The 14711-nt window shown below is 40.1% G+C and overlaps 1 protein-coding gene across 6 annotated transcripts in view; it reads left to right on the top strand.

Moving 5' to 3' along the window:
- Window positions 1–14711, top strand: part of KLF12 (KLF transcription factor 12) — a 242837-nt gene that overhangs the window by 64100 nt on the left and 164026 nt on the right. The window lies entirely within an intron of this gene.

Raw genomic sequence — 14711 nt, 5'->3', positions numbered from 1 at the left:
GTTACCTCTTTTATTGTGATAGAAGGTTGTTTTACACTGTGCATTTTCTGTGATAGTTAAAAAGGAAGATGCTGGACCTCCATGACTGGCTACAGTTTTAATACACCAAGCCTTGACCTCTGGCCCTGAGTTATTGGTGACTATGAAGGATAGTCTTTTTATGGGTTGCTATGATAATGAATTCCCACCAAGGCTGCTTGAACGCAGCTGATGCTGCCTGTGGATTTACACCAGAGCAAATGAATTGTATTGACAAATGCAGGGTGTGGTACAGTGGGACGCAGAGCACTTTCCAGGGGGATGCTGCGCAGCAGCTTGGCTAGACAAAGCATTCAGAAAACCTCAGTAGTCAATGAAGGATGTTATTTTGGGAAGCCTATTTCCTTGAAACCTTCTGTCAACCCCTGAATCCCTCTAGGGGTGGAAACAATCAAAAAACTTGCAAAAAACTCAAGTGTTTTTTTTTTTGTTGTTGTTTTTTTAAAAGCACAGTATTAGTTCAGTACAAGAAATATAATTTTACAGTTCTGTTAACTTAGCAAAGTAGTTCAAGAGGACAGAGTCTTATTTTTCCAGTGATAATTCAGTTTTATCAATCTTTAGTGGCTCAGAAGTTTGACAGTCTATGAACTACTGGCCTGGATACAGCAGAATTTAAACTTCTTGAGTGTTCACAACAGGTAGTGGACATGCTGATTCCAGCTATCTCCAAATTCACTAGCAGCAGGAGATAGGAGGGCATCATCTGTGTCTGTGAATTTTGTCTCCTGAAATAATGGCCGGCAAAACAATCTTCAGACGTGTCCATAGAACATCTGCTTTGTATGCTGCAGGTCCCAGAAAACACCTCCAGCCTCCCAGAGCCAAATTTAAACCCTGATAGAGACAAAGTGGTATTAGTAGCTGTGCAGTAATGTACACAATTTTTTCCATGGGGTCAGGGGCCGTATGCCCACATGAGGCAGCAGTTGTTGCCTGCTAAAACCAGAGCACAAAATCTTGAGGAATTTCCCTTTGGTTTGATTGCTGACAAGTCAGCGGCTGCTGCCCATACCGATGTCTAATGGCTTGGGATGGGCCAGCATTGTGCAGAGCAAACACTTCCCTGCTCCGATCTCTTGGCTATGAATAGCAGAGTGAAAAACTGATACTGTCCAAACCTTACTTGCCTCATTCAGAACTGCGGTGATAAAATCTTGGACATATAAACTTGGGGAGGCACTTCACTGACAGAAAGTGTGAGAGGGTAAAAATACAAAACTAATTATGTGTAAGCTATCTCTGGATATCATTGTTACAGTGGACTACTCTTGCTGTCCAGGAGACAGCACAGAGCAGTACTACCATAGTGTGGTAATGTTCTGTGTTGGATTGAGAAGTAACTGGGACAGGCTATGTCTTAGGTGTTTGATTTGGGAAGTGACACCAGGGCAGAAAAAGTTAAGGATTTATCTCTTGAGAGGGGCTGTTGTGCCCTGAGTCTGTGCCAAAGAGGGACAGCTTCCAGATCAAGCAAAAGCAAATGACTCTTGAAAGAATTTGACCTTTTTGCAGGTTTCTGTAATTGAATGAGAGCTGTATCTGTGTTAGCTTTGTATCACGGCTCCTCTCTCTGCTTTCACTTTTCTGGTTTAACACGGAGTGGTGGAATGAGGAAGGAAGAACTGGAGAACAGGGTGACCTCTTTCTTGTCAAGCCGTAGTTGCACTCTCTCATGCCCTTCTGATGACTTCCCACAAAAATTGTGGGGAAGCTGCTCAAAATATGTGCAGATAAGGAAGGGGGTACTGAGTTAGTTCTTTAAATGTTTTCTGTTTGGCAGCCTTTCTAAATGTAGGACTCTGAATCCTGCTGGTAGTCTTTTATATTGGAAAGTACCGTGGTTAAATCGTATCACTGAAATAAGAAAAAAGAATGTGGTTTCACAAAGGAATTCAAAGTTTGAGGCTAAAAATTCCTTTTCTGGGAAGAAATGATTCCAGAAAGATTAAGCAATAGAGGTGGAAAAGGCTTCTCTGTGGTCACTGTTAAGATTAGTTGATAAAGTTCTGGCTAAAATAGGGAAGAGATTGGATTTCAGCCAGCACCCTGCCTTAGCTTTTTATTTTATTGCTCCTCTACTAATCTAGTTTTGAAAGATTTTCACTGCTAGCATGATGATGTTGATGTATTGTTGGGAGTGTAAACAACTTGTGTTGCACTGCCTGTATGTTAAATTGGTATATTTAAGGTCTTCTATGGTCTTCCTCAAAATATATGCAGATGTGGTGTTGTATAAATAAATGATATCTAAGCGTACATGCCACTGATGAAGGAAAACTGAGCATAATTATTTCTGTCTCATAAAATGAGATTAGATTAATATGTAGCAGAAAAAAGAAATATGCAAAAGTAAACCTGACAGCACATGTGTATATTGAATGCATGCAGCTTATGATGCTTCTGCATTTTCCATAATACTGACAGCTGCATCCAGAGGTTCATTTGTCTGCTGAATCAGATATTTAAAGTTTGTTTTTCAGTGTACAGTGATTTAATGGGAGTGAAGGGGCTGAGACTCGGGTAGGAGCTTGCAAGGAAATGGGTGACTGACAGAGAAGAAGTATAGCTCAAAGGTTCTGGGCAAAATAAAGATCAAGACTTCAAAACCAAGTAAACAGGACGTAAAGAAGTTCAGAGAGCAAAACTAAAGGGGAAAAGAGGTTGTTCAGATTGGCAAAGCACAGATCTAGGTGGTACTTAATGGGTGGCCATGGGTGCAATCACACCACTCACACTGTGGTTTCATGAACAGGAATTACACCCAACAGTTTGGCTGATCAGGTCTAATGGTATTCTAAGTTATTTAATGTTGTAAAAGTGATGAAAACCACTGAGTTTGATGGTGTAAGGATCACTCCTAATTTTCTGTGTGTCATGTCTTTAAAAAAAACCAAAATCAAACCAAGAGCTAACCTTAGCTCAGCTGTTTAGAGGAAGGGACTCGAAGGAGGTGTTCCTTGAACTGTCGAAAGCCCACCCCATTTCAGAAGTCCCCCAGCCTCTTATGTGCCCTTACCTTACCTCCTCTGGCTCCTGTGTGGAGCAGGGCGTGGGAGGGTGCAGAACCTGCTAGCTGCTGGTTGCATGCCTGGGACTCTACCCCGCGCTCCACTGCAGGCTGGGCAAGCCCCTGGATCATCTCATCTGACTCAGCATCTACCCTGAGTTTGGATTCACTGGACTTCTTCTTCTTGCTTTTTCATGCTTTTTTAAGGTTTGGTCATGATAAGGATATTTTTAATGCATTTGAGAATGTTTCAGGGAAGTTTTACGGTTTTATTTGCATAGTCAGGATAGTGGTGATATGTTTGTTTTTTCTTGTCAGCTGTCCGCTCTGTATTGCAAACAAATGCAGTTTTTTTAGAAAGAAAGAGGTTGCTCTTAAGGGGTCTTTCTCATCTAGTGTAATTCAGTGGATTCTTGGAATATAATTTTGACTAGAAACATAATTTTGATAAAATCTGTTAATCTAGAGGGAATTACTTTGCAATGACCATCAATCTATCTTTCTGTCATGTGCTTTTCAGTTTACGTTACTCTTATACAAAGAGGCTGTAGCTTGATGTTTTGTCTTAATTCATTATGATTATAAATTAGTTGGATAAAACAATGTAACAAATGACTACTTAAAAATGACTGATGGCCCCATTCAGTAAGGCAGAGGGACTTTGAAGTTCTTTTGGTTTCATCTGTTGTCTAGCATTTATCAAGATGGGCCCCTTAACAGTTGATGGGTGGTTGATTTTAATGAATATTTCACAGTGTAAATAGATAGCAGGCAGTTGTCTGGAGCTCAGTCATATTCATAGGGCAGATCTGCTTTTACTTTCTGTCACTGAAAAATGTAAAAGTTATGCTGAACTGTGGAGTGGGAGGAAAGCTTTTCCCCAAATCTCATATTGTGAAAAGGGAGGAGCAGCAGTCATTTTCTTTCTTTCTTTCCCTGTTCTTTACAGGAGTAGCCACATACTTGTGCTGTCTCTTGATCCTGTCTTTTCCCACTGGGTGCTGGAGGGTTGTGTGTGGTGAGCTCTGTAGCCCCAGGTTTGCTCATTGTAGGCTCAGCCCTGCAGTAAGTGGGATGAGGTGAATTTGGAGCTGATGCCTATGGCAGAAAAATTGCTGGGGTCCTTTCCAACACTGACATTTTCCAAAGAGAAAAAGGCATTGAAGATGGCTTGCAACAAACCACTTCAACTTTGTGAATTTGCATATGAGCTCTTTCCTGTGTTCCCCTTGCATTTGCAAAGTTGTGAAATGATTTCTGAAGAGACCCTGGTGTTCTTATTAGGCTTTCCTTCTAAGCAGCAGTACAAAATTTGTTCTGTACAGGTAATTTCTTGAATTCTGCCAGACAGATGCTTTCATAATCTGAATGGTTTCTTGTCTATGGATCCTGGGTCTTGGCTACATTCCATTCATTTACTAACTCTTTTGGTGACACATGTACATGTAGATTATGGACAAATCAAATTTAGCAGTTAGTCTGTGATCTGACATTGTTTAAATAAAATTGGGTTATAATTTTGAGGGTTTTGTTTTTGTATTTCATTTCTGCCAATGTGTTTCAGGGGTAAAACGTCCATGGGGTATTGTAACCATTGCTTTTAAGTTTTTTATATTAAAAATATATTTCAGAAGTGTTATTTTACAAGTTAAAGATCGCTGTGGTCTTTTTGCACTCTCACTCTTCAGAAAGGCATAGAAAGTAGGCACGGGATGAGTTAGACTTGCCCTGTCAAAGCATGATCTTCTCCAAAATTTCGAGCTTTGCTCTAAGATCAATACGGAGACCTTCTTACGTTATAAATAAGGTTGTATTCTCAAATAGTCAGACCAAAGTTGCCTGAAAAGCTTTGTTCATAACTGGGAGAGAAAGGTCTTTGGCTCAGAAGTGGTGTGCAAGATTTGCTTCCAGTATCTGCGCAGACTTCTGCTCTGCTTGGAGCTGCTGTGGAATATTTCAGGTGAATTGGTTTTTGAATTAAAATCCTTTTTATTAAACAGTTTTTTGAAATAGAAAGAATGGAGAATTGCATAAAAGAGGATGGCAGCAATTTTCATGTGAGGTGATGTGTGGGGGAGTAAGGCAGCCCACATTGTAGTGCAGTTCACAGGAGAGTAGTTTGTCTAGAATTGACGAAATGTGATAAAAATGTGGAATATTTAAAATCTTCTTTTCACTGTTCAATTCATTAAAATTACTAAATGTCACTGAAAAGCAAAAGTAGGTCTTGCTGGTGTTGCCTGGATCACTTCTCCTAAAAGAGATAGGTGGTTAAAATGGCCTGTGGGTAGTACATTGTGGATGTAGGTGAAAGCTGTTTCAGAGCTTTCTTCAGCACCTACTGACATAACTCAGTTCTACAGAGTGCCTTTTAAACTACTTCTGAAAGTTAATAGATAACCCTTTGTGATCTTATTTAGTAAATGTGTTAGCATCTATAATTTGTGTTACTTACTGCTGTTGATTATAAGGCTTGGGGGTGTGGTAATGTCATCTGATTATTTTAGGTCATTGGGAGTTTTTAAATGCACCCTGTGATCATGATCCTTCTGTAAATGTTGCTTTGTTTTTTGAAGTTTGAGGATTTTTTTTGTTGGGTTGAGGGTTTTCTTTGTTTGATTTTTAATTCATATTGGGAGTGAAAAAAATCCAAAAAACTTCATCCTGAAAAGATCAGCAAGATCCAAGAGCAGAGTTAGCAAAAATTAGCCTGTGAGCATAAAATAACAAATACCTTTATAATGTGGGCAAATACACCCTTGGTTCCCATTTGTGGTATTGAAAATGTGTGGTGTGTATTGGTGTTTCCCTACTGGGAGGGAGAGATGTGTTAAAAACCGATTTCCTGCATCTCAGGTGGAGCAGAAACTGATACTGCAGCCTCTTGTCTCCAGAATTTGTCTTGTAGGCTATGTATGAAGTAAAATGATGAAAACAGCCCAGAAGATCTAGGTGAGAGATTTTCAGGTGAGCATCTCCTCGGTTCTGGCTATACTGGGAAGTGAACTGGGAGTATTACTGGTTTAGCTTAAATCAGGAAATGCTTCTGTTCATGTCCTGGCCCAGCAGGCTTTGTTTCACCTCCTGCCATGGCCCAGACCTGCACAAGCTAGGTGACTTGGGAGAAAGCTGGTTTGGTGTTTCCAAACCATCCAAACCACTGTCTGTTTCAAACCACTTTCTTCAGTTTCTTTTTCAGTCTTGATATCTCTTCTGGGGACTAGTTCTAACTGATGGGACATAATCCACAGAGAACTAGATCCTGAATGCCTTGATTTGTTCTTTTCAATTTCAGTCATTTTGCTGAAGGCTCCTGTCTTTTTCTAGCAGCAGAGAGCAGTAAGCATCTCCAGAGGGCAGTTCTTCCCTGGGATTTCTCTGTCTTCCCTGGAAGGGCATCTCTTCTGCATGTAAGATACGATGGTACAGACACTATGAGTACACGAGGCTTCGCTCTGCTGGACTCATTCTCCAGCCCTGGGGTTTCCAAAACACCCCTGAGCATCCCTGCTCTTGCAGCCTCACTTCTTTGCTGCCATGTGTACTCTTGGGAATAAAGAGCAGTCACCACGTTCATTTCACCTTTTAATCCTAGTACACTTCGTGGACAATTATACTAATTCTAGTAATGACTAAATTTATACTACTCCAGAGGGGGAAGCACAAGGCAGTTAATTTCAAAGTGTTTGACAAGATCATTTTGATGTGTGTATTTTCAGAAGTATAACACAAGTATCCAAAGTGCCTAATGGGGAGAAAAATGTTTAAATTCATACTCTCAGGTTTTCAGTTTCCAAGAAACAGAATAATCTTCATTTCTATTGAGCATGACCCATCAAATAAAACAATTTTAAAACAGATATACAGGACTTGCTACTTCATCTTATTTAATAATGACCTCTTTCTGGTCATTAGTTATAAGCATGTAAGTTTGCATGGAAAAAAAAGATACTTCTCCTCTGTGGAGATACTAATTCTCAGTATCATGAATTATCACAACTAATTGCATTTCAGAGTTAATCTTTTCTTTGTGATGAGGAGGGGAAGAATCTCCTCCGTCTGAACAGTGGTGCTGATTGAGATACAATGAAACAGATACTGAAGTACTGCGTGTTCTTGTTTTCCTTTTCCTACTTATCTGACAATAAGAATTTAGCGGTAGAAATAAATGCATTTGGATTTCAATATTTTTGACTCCCTGTGGAAAGCATGATGTCAAACAATGGCAATTTGTCACTTCTCATATGATGGTGTAGAAGAATGTATTAGAATTCAGTAGCTAGCACATAAGGAGAAGACAGTTTAATACTGATATCCACTGCTAACAGACCTCAATAGTGATTCCACTGGATATGGTATTTCCTATACCCAAGGACATGTGTCTAAAAGAGAAAACAAACTCCCAATATAAATCTAAATCTGGACTCACTTTTGTGCTTCCCATGTGGTGATTTGTTAAGTCTTTTCTTCTGCAGAGGTATGGTGATGAGTCAGGAAAGGACAAGTTCTCTGTTTTGAGGCTGTCAACTTCTTTTGAACTTCGCTATTTACTGAAGTTTTTGGTGTTCAGTTTGATAGCGGTCAGCTGCAGCTGTGATGGGGCATAGCTTAAGTGAAAACAAAAGCCTAGGCTCTCAAACATTATAGGCTAACATGCTGAGTTTCCACCTTAATTTTTAAGTAATATAGAAGTATTTCAGTATTTGTATTAGGAAACAAAACCCCCAATCACTAAAGCATAAACACATGATCAAAGGTGTCTTAGAAATAGCGAGATACAAAACATTTTTTCCTTTTTTTTTTTTTTTTTTTTAAGAGGATGGTACAATCCTCAAAACCCAAACATTTGGAGTTCAGTCTGAGTTTCATTTAAAATCATGCTAGCTTGAGCTTACATGTTTCTGAAATGAGATGACAGTGAGAATCTCTTGCAAATTAAAAAGTAAGGAGTGTCTGTTGGTCTTAGGAAGATGAAAATTAACTTAGATGTGTAGGTTGTCTTAAGTGCAGTGGAACTGAGATGATGTTTGCTGAGCTACTCTTTGGAGATTTACATAATGGATGAGATACAGGAGCTCCAGGCAGCCTGACAGTGGAGTTTGTTTTATCACAGGATGTAAAACAAGTGAATTGCCTTAATAATCTCTGCAGAAAGCAAGGGTAATCTTTTCTCTTTTTTTATATGGAGAAAGAGAGCCAGTGAGTTCGTACTATCTGGGCTGTTCATGTACAAGGAACCAAACCTTTCTTTAGAGTGACCTGAATCCATTCAGCCATCAAGCTTTCTTATTGAGGACTTTCAAAGCTCTTCGGGGAGGACAAGCAACATACATCCCTGAAAATATATCTTTTATGTATTAAAATGAGATGATAATTCATGGCTTGATATAAGATGCTCATAACAGGCTGGATAATTATTCTAACTGCTATATATTTAAATATATGGAAAGTATTTATAAACCAAGTGTACTTGCTGTTTAGTTCTATAGTGGTAATGATAATTTCAAAAGTTTTAGAGCCTTTGTCATTTCAAAGTGGGTGCATTTTGGAAAGAAGCTTCAATACTAAGAGGTTGCAGGATTTAATTTTTTATCAAACCAATTAACCCACTTTGGCTGGTGTGGAAGTTTGTTTTTCTGGTTCAGCTGATCATGTATTTTCAGCATGGAAAATGGACAAAGAAACACTTGAAAAGTAAAGTAGTTAAGTGTAGGTGGTAATAACACCCAACTCCTGTTGTATGCTTTTCAGCTGTGTATTTGGCTTCAAGCAAGAGTCAGACTCCTGTGTTATTCTGAATATAAATGTGCCATTGCTCTTTGATCTGTAGCAAAACTTCCTAATGATCAAGGCTACTTAGCACTTTTGCTTGAAGGAAAAGGTTTACTTTTGGCCATAGCAAGTTTCCAGAAGAGTTAATGATATCCTTAGGTTCTGGGTTTTGTGAGCTGTATGCAGTTTAAGAATTCTTTTGTATTAATTTTATGTCAATTGCTAGCTCTTCTAGAAAAGCCTGGGCAAGTAACTCATAAAGTGTTGCACAGAAAAAAGGCATTTATTTACCTAACGTGAAACCAGGTTATCAGAAAAAAGTCGTAATTTATTGAATGTAGTATTAGGTGAGTTACATCTTTTGTTAATGAAAAAATATTTCCAATGTTTTCAGCAGTGATGGACAATACCTAGCCAATCTCCTAGGTATGCTGTGCTCCACTCTTAATTCTCAGATGCAGGCTGGGATTAGTTCTGCCAGATTTCCTCTGGATACTGGATTGGATAGCATTTATTGTTTATTAGCTGATGTATAAAGTTAGATTTTTCTTTTTGCCAGTCAGGTTTTTATTTTCCAGTTTCTAGTAGAGGTATTATTTCTGTCAAGTCACAAGTCTGTATCAGTAACAGTTACTGCAGTGTGAAAGGGAGGGCACCAAAGTGATAACCCGTCTGCTTATGTTTGCTAGTGTCTCCACAGTGCCAGCCTTGGTGGGTTCAGAGGCTGAGGAATCTTTTATAAGAACGGAGTTGTTTTCATCAGAAAGTGTTTTAAAACACTGAAATTCTTCCACCCCGTTGGCTCTGAAATCTCCCACGTGGGGATTTTTAGAGTAAATAAATAAAAGATCACACCAGGCAAATGTGATTTAAAGTGTTTGTAACTGTTCCCCAAACAGCAGTAAAATCCTAAATATGATATGAGCAAGGCAAACAAGGGGAAAAGTTCACTTCAGCCTCCAGACTTTCTACTTGCACTATGTAGCTATGCAGCACCAGACCCTGTGGAGGCAGGAGAGGATTCTGAAGAGTCCTGGTGTCCAAAGGACACCCCCCCAGATTAGGACAGCGTACTCATGCCCTACTTCTCCACAGCTTGCCCTTTTTTGGGATGTGTGTACATTTGTATCAGAGAAGTCTCTTATTTCTAATCCAAACCTAAGTGACCTACCAGTATTTGCCTGCACAGAGCCAGAAATATTAAATGGTTTTAGCTGCATGGGACCTTAAAAATGTAACACTGCTGTTGTGGCAATGGACACCTTTCACTGGACCAGGTTGCTCAGAGCACCATTCAAAGAGGTCTTGAACACCAGGGATGGGGCATCCACAGTTTCTCTGAGAAACCTTTTCCACTGCCTCATCACCCTCACAGTAAAGATTTTTTTTCCCCAGCATCTAATCTAACCCTACAACCCTACCCTCTTTCAGTTGAAACCATTCCCCCTTGTCTTATCACTACATGCACTTCTAAGAAGTCTTTTCTTCATCTTTCTTGTAGGCCTGCTACAGGTACTGAAAGGCTGCTGTAAGTTCTCCCTGAAACCTTCTCTTGACCAGGCTGACCAATACCAATTCTCCCAGCCTTTCTTCATATGAAAGCTGTTCCATCCCTCTAAACATCTTGGTGACCTTCCTGTGGATTCACTCCAACAGGTTGCCTTAAAAGACAGGTGTCTTCCAGGGAGAAGCTGGAGCTTCCCTTGGAATGGAGAATGTAAACCCCCTCCCTCTGAATTATTATAATCTTGAAATTGAGGGGCTTTCAGGCAGAGATATGGGAATGGGACTAACAGTTCTTTACTAGGAATATTAAAGATGTAGTAGTACAAAAAAAGCAAATGAACAAGAAAGAAAAAAAACACTGACTGAGTCAGAACATGACCTGACAGCCTGTTGGTCAGGGTGATGGAAGCAGTCCAATTAAGTCCTGCTGGTGTAACAGATGTGGTTCTGTTGGAGTGGAGGTGATCCTGTGTAGAAGGGTCCGGTAGTGGCGAGATAGTCCTGTCTTCCTCTGGGAATTCAGTGGAAACAGGCTTCCCTGTTGTTCTGAATCTCTGCTTTTATGCAGGTAGGAATGGTTGGCTCCTCCCACTGGGTGGAGCATCTCACAATGGGATTATGTAATTGTGTCAGTCATGTGGTGAGCCTTAATGGCCCATTAACAGAAGATATCCCTCTCTAGGGAGAATGGGTCCTGGAAGAAAGACATCTGCCCCCCTGGGATTTATGAGATAAACACCTCTTCAAGCGGTTTCAACAGATGGGAATAGAATACATCTTGCTTTAAGACACAGGTCCATGTCCTTCCTGTGCTGGGACCCCAGAGCTGGATGCAGCACTGCAGGTGGCCTCTCACTAGGGCAGAACAGAGGAGCAGAATCCCCTCCCTGGCCCTGCTGCCCACGCTGCTTTGGATGCAGCCCAAGATGAGTTTGGCTCGCTGGGCTGTGAGTGCACATGGCTGGGTCGTGGTCAGCCTCCCAGCCACCAGCCCCCGCAAGTCCTTCTTGGCAGGGCTGGTCTTGATCTGCTCTAGCACGACTGGTGGTTTTGTTAACTGTTGTTCATTTGGTTAAATATCCTAAAGGTTTTGGTTGAAAAAGTTTACAAGTTGTACAAATCTTAAAGAGTAAGCATTTACTGCTTGTTGTGTTATTGTACCATGAAGTGTCCGCTTCATGAGAAGCCTTCAGCTCTTTCTGGGATAGCAACTCAGAAATGCTTGTCACGCTTTGATGAACCAGTATTCCTTGCTAGTGTTGAGTGAAGCTGGGCATTTCCAGTGCCAATCGTGTACTGGCTTGGACTGACTATATTCCGTATAGTCAGGCATGATTCTGCCCTGCATAGGTGCATGTGACTGCTAACCTCTTTGTATGCATTTCAGAGTGATGAGCGTGTAAAGTTCTTACTGGTATCCACCTGCAAAATTTCAACAAAAATTGTCCAATCCAAGTATAAACCTTTGCATCTTACCCTAAAGAATGTATGGCAGAATGGGAAGGAGTTTTTGGGAACCCATTTTAAAAGGCTTGATTTGCCTAAGTAGAGTTCCACAGGACTTGATAATTAGTCATAACAATATTAACAGTGATGTCTTGAATTAATCCAGTAGATCCTCATAGTTGAATGGTGATATGACTTTTTTTTTTTTTCTTCACAGTTGTGGTATATTCTGGTTACTACTTAATTTTGTGTTTTGGACTAATAGACTAATCCATTGATTTTGCAAGTATTCTTTCATGTTGCAAATAAATTTAGAGTTCTGTTGTTTTTCAGGCATGTGACCAACTGAGAGTTGTCATTACTTAAAAGAACCCAACCAAAACCAAACTCCAAAACCAAAACAATAACGAGTAAAACCACCATGAACTTCTAAAATGACAAAATACAAACAGGAACCACCACTTCTGAATGTTTTGGAGAACTTTTTAAACTTAAAAATAAATAATGGTAGAATTTCACCTTTTTCACTTAAGAGGGGATAATTTATTCTCCCTGGCACCAAACAGGTGATGAAATTACCAAGCTTTTTTCTAAAGTTCTTGAAATTATGAATTCATTAATGTCTTCAGGCAGTGTAATAAAGGCACATAATAAAGGCATGCACTAAAGCCATTGGATGGAAGCTCTGTCTTGATGGTACTGAGCCAGGGGATGAACATTTTAGGAAACAGCACTAACAATTATGTAGCTTTGGTGCTTTTCATCATGAAAGATTCTTTTCATAAGGATCACCAGATTATTTTAGCTGAAATCACTTGAGGACTGATTTTTAAGAAAAGGTATGTTTTCAAGAAAAAAATCTTAATTTTTTTTTTTACTTTGCATGTAAAGTGGTGACTTGGCATGAGCTTTCAGCATGGAAAGCATTCTCGTGAATCGGCTACATTGAATGAGGGAATCACTCACCACATTTTGTGTCCAGCATCATTCAGTGTCTGATAAACACTGCTCTTGAAACGATTGTGGCTGTGATTTTAGTGGTGAGAATATTTTAGTAATGTTTATTGCATTTCAGCATGCAGAGTAATGATAGAGGTAGTTTGTCATGTTGTTAATGTTAGAGGTCTGGGTATCTTCAGAAAAACACAGTGCACATAACACTCTATGTCTCTACAGTGATCATGTTTAAAAATATGAGCAGCTTAACCCATCCAGTTCTTGTGGTGCAAAGTAAATATAATAAAAGCACTTTAGTCTATGCGAGACATAGCTAATGTGGACAGGAAATCGTTTTCATCATTTTACACCATGTAACTAAGCCACATGTTGGGAATAAATATGTGATTTATATAGGCACAATTTCTTTTTATGTTCTAATGAGAAATGTTAAATATATTAGTATGACTTGGGGCTTGACACATGCTCTAAAGGCTGTGTATGATGCCAAGCAACCAATTATCCCAGTGCATTATTTCTTGAAAGCCTTAATATGAGTAAGGTCACTATACATTTTTCAAGGGAGGGTGATGCTAAGTTGATACAGGATGAAAGGATGATACAAATAACAATACTTTGTTAGATCTTCCTGCTGGGCGATACATAATCAGGTGCTCTGACTTCAAGAACACTAATGAGCATTTAAAGACCCAGCAGTGCACATTTATCAATCACACATGATTCTGTCAAAGCTTTTGCAAAGGGCACCTCTGATGCAAAGTATAGTTCAAAAGCAGGTAGGAATGGTTTTATTGTATAGCTTGGTGTAATACTTCTCTGTGGTTCAGGGAGCATAATTATAGGTTGCAGTGTGCTGGTACTTTGCGAGGTGCTGTTGTTTGGCTGTGATTTTTACCAGTCATGAAACCAGCCAGGAACTGTAGTACCCACGAGCAGGCTGTATCACTGTGTTTTCAGAGATCAGAGTTTCAGAATAGTCACTGAGAGGGACAAAGGGGGACGGCTTTGAAGTTATTATTTGAAGTCCACACTAAGCTGTATATGCCATGTGCTGACCATCTAATTTATCTCTACAGTAAATGTCAGGTAGTGAGATCCTGCAGAAGAACAGACGGTGGCCTACCTACCTTAAGGTACCTTTTGGCAGTGATCCGTACTGGGTATTTGGCAGAAGAATGTCAATTCATTCTGGACTGCAGCTCTTGAGACCAGAATACCATGGTTTAGAGCTGATTTAACTTTGATGTTTTTGGCATGTATGATACATAAAGAAAAGACATAAAAATAGAAATGTGTTTTCTCTTAGGACAAATCACCATCTACCTTACCCACTTCTGCTTTCAATAGTCAATAATAGTTCATACTGAGTGCTATCAGTTCATACTGAGTGCTATCACACAGCACTTACAAGATGGCCAGGGTATCAGACCCAGTCAACATGGGTTTACAAAGGGTAGGTCATGTCTGACCAACCTGGTCTCCTTCTATGACCAGGTAACTCGTCTGGTAGATGCAGGAAAGGCTGTGGATGTTGTCTATTTAGACTTCAGCAAGGCCTTTGATACTGTCTCCCACAGCATACTCCTAGATAAGCTGGCAGCCCATGGCTTGGACAGGAGCACTCTTCGCTGGGTTAGGAACTGGCTGGATGGCCGGGCCCAGGGAGTGGTGGTGAATGGTGCTGCATCCAGCTGGCGACCAGTCACCAGTGGTGTCCCTCAGGGGTCCGTATTGGGACCAGTTCTATTTAATATTTTTATAGACGACATGGATGAGGGCATTGAGTCCTTCATTAGTAAATTTGCAGACGAACACTAAGCTGGGAGCTTGTGTTGATCTGTTGGAAGGGAGGAGGGCTCTGCAGAGAGACCTAGATCAGTTGGATGAATGGGCAGAGTCCAACAGCATGAAGTTTAATAAGTCTAAGTGTCGAGTTCTACATTTTGGCCACAAAAATCCCCTACAGCGTTACAGGCTGGGG

The sequence above is a fragment of the Hirundo rustica genome, chromosome 2 (genome assembly GCF_015227805.2).
Source record: "Hirundo rustica isolate bHirRus1 chromosome 2, bHirRus1.pri.v3, whole genome shotgun sequence".
NCBI lineage: Eukaryota > Metazoa > Chordata > Aves > Passeriformes > Hirundinidae > Hirundo > Hirundo rustica.
This window is presented reverse-complemented; position numbering and strand designations above follow the sequence as displayed.